Here is a 2,840-nt window from a genome sequence, read left to right as displayed (position 1 = left end):
TATCCAATTAAATACATATTAGCATCTCTCAATCAAGCCTAAAGGTCTTGATGTTCTCTTTCCTGTTTTAAAAATATTTTGTGTGTACTCTGGGGGAGGTCCTTGGTCCTTTCATTCATTCTTTCTTCAACTATACCCAACAAATCCTGATGTTGATTACTGAGCTTATCGATAACTACATTCTCATTCACAGAATTGGTAGCTGGTGGCTTCATACCCATTGCTCTTGCCTCCTCTCAGACTGCTTTTTGTTTTACAAAGGGCTTAGGTTTCTCAAGTTTATCTCTCCTTGGATCTCTTTGAAACCCTTCTCCCATCTGTTGATTTTGGTGACCATATTTCGCAGCCTCCCTGTGCTTCCCGGTTTGGAATTTAGGTTGGCGAGCAAGTCTAATATTGGTGACTCTGGGTTCTCCCTAGGGCTGACTCTGCCAAGGTGACGGATCTGGGCACAGAGTCGAGGCTGGCACTGCCCAGGACCTGGCGACCTCGCCAGATCTGCTTCCTTCTGCCTCTCTCAGAATGCAGCTTCAGCAAGGTGATACCCTGGGCAGGGGTCCCTGCTTCCCTTCAGTCTCCTTCCACATGTAGGGGGCCAGGCTCTTGTCCCTACCTGACTTAGGGTACCTTTACTCCCCTTTATGTCAAAGGAGCCAAAATGGCCAGTGTTCCCCACCTGGTCCCAGACCCAGAGCCGTGCACCCCAGCCTCATCTACCCCTAATCACTTGTGTCCTGTGCTGTTTCTTGAACACTGGGATGTTTTGTGTCTAAGTGCTCCTGTGCCTTTTTGGTTTTTCTAGTCTTTCTTTACTCAGCACTTGAGAACAGAGGGTCCTGAAAGGAGTGTCTGACAAAGCTATCTTGACTTAGGCATTTCCCTGAAATTGTTTTAAAAGAAAATTAAAACCCAGGAAGATTCAAACTTCCTATGAATGTTTCCTTGGCACTTAAAACAAGAGCCCTGAGCAACCAAGAGAAAGAAATCAGAAGCCACACTGTGATGACAGCACTCTTATATGACTTGTCCCAGACCAACCCCAAGTCACCCACGATGGACGATGGAAGAGCCCTATGCTGGGACGTCAAGTGAGAATCTACTGTTAACTCTCTGCATGATCCTGGCTGCCAGTAATTGAGTTCCTTGTCTCTCCCTGTTAGGTTGAGACCTCCCTCCTCCACTTCTGAAAGCCTGTGATTCTCTGACCAAAGGGCAGCGTAGCCCCGTGTCCTGTGATCCCGGAGCAGGGTCCCAAGTATTCCCTTCTTCCCGACCCGCACCCTCAAATGACTGCCTGGCCACCACCTCCAGGGCTGCCATTCCAGATAACACAGCACTTAACAAAGTCTGTTTGGGTTCACAGAGGGAATTATTGCTCAAATGCTACTTATGCTTTTCATTTTTCTTCTTCCCTTCCCTCGGATCCAAACTTTAATGCCTAACTAGCATTTCAGAAAGTCCCAGTTCAGGGGTAAGGGGAAATAGGGATGACTGTCTCCGTTCCATAGAGGAAGTCATCGCAGCCAACAAAGGTTAAGGAACTTGGTCACTCAGCAAGTGGATAAGGCAGGTGCATCTGCTTCTCGAGCCCCCACCCCACAGCACAGCATGCCGCTCCCCGGGCAGATGGAGGTGGTCCTCTGAGCAGCTGGCATAGTAACAAGTGTCTCCACAGTATCTCTCCATCCCCACCGCTGGCTCTCGGAGCACTGCCTCAGTCAGCTGCAGATGCCTACGGGGTACTTACCAGCAACTCCAGCACCCACCCCAGGTTTAGGGCCAACTTTTTTTTACAAACATCCCACTAAATCAATTGGGGCTTTTATTGAAATCACAGGGTGCAAATTTTGCAGATCAAAATCTCATTCTCCACTCACCATCACTTTACACTCAGGGCAGTGTTATAACCTCAGAGCAAGGCTCCTCTGCCAAGGAAAATAGCTCTCTACTTTCTGCTGTTTTCTTGGCATCATAATTCCCAGCTCAGGGCAAAACTGCAAAGCTGGCAACTTTCATCCCCACCACCCCTGCTGGTTCTCTGCTCTGCTGTCTTTTCTCCCTCCAGAGGCTCTGTCACCCTCATGTCCGCCTCTCATGTCCTTCTCACTCAAAGCAGCTCACACTGGAGAGGCCCAAGATTAGCATGGCAGCAAAAAGGGGACCGTTTCCCAGGGGATTTGCAGATTAATGAGAATGCACCTGTGCACACGTGCACACCCAGAGACACACGATTCGTTGTGTTTATGATTAGCTGGTTAATACATGTCCATCATAGAAAATTTGAAAACTACAAAGAATAGAAAGAAGAAAGTCAAAACCCATAATCCAACCACCCAGACAAACCCCCATTAACTCTTTAATACATTTCCACCCAGTTCTTCATCATAGTGTGTATGTGTGCGTGCATTCTAGGGTCTTATACATTCTAGGCTCTGTTTCAAGGCTCTCTTGCTTTTTTTGCTCTGCCTGTCAATTTTCCCCAAATACCGCAAACATTATTAATGTTTTCTAATAGACTTTAATTTCTGATGGCTGGAATCTTCCATCATCACTTTTTTTTCCCATCATCACTTTTTTTTTCAGCATTTAAAAATTTATTCTCAACTATTTCTTTTTCCCAATAAATTTTAGATTCATTGTGATAGGCAATTAAATAAGCCATTGCCTCTTGGATTGCAAGTTTATTAAAATTATAAATTAATTGGGTAAAGTTGACATCCGTACCATATTTAAATTTTTCATCTGGAAATACTGTATGGCTATCTATTTAGTGAGGCCTTCTTTAATATCTTTCAATAAAGTAAAAATGTTTCCTTCAGGTGAGTCCCATACTCACCTGT

Source organism: Vicugna pacos, chromosome 6, assembly GCF_048564905.1.
Source record: "Vicugna pacos chromosome 6, VicPac4, whole genome shotgun sequence".
NCBI lineage: Eukaryota > Metazoa > Chordata > Mammalia > Artiodactyla > Camelidae > Vicugna > Vicugna pacos.
Note: the sequence above shows the minus strand (reverse complement) of the source record.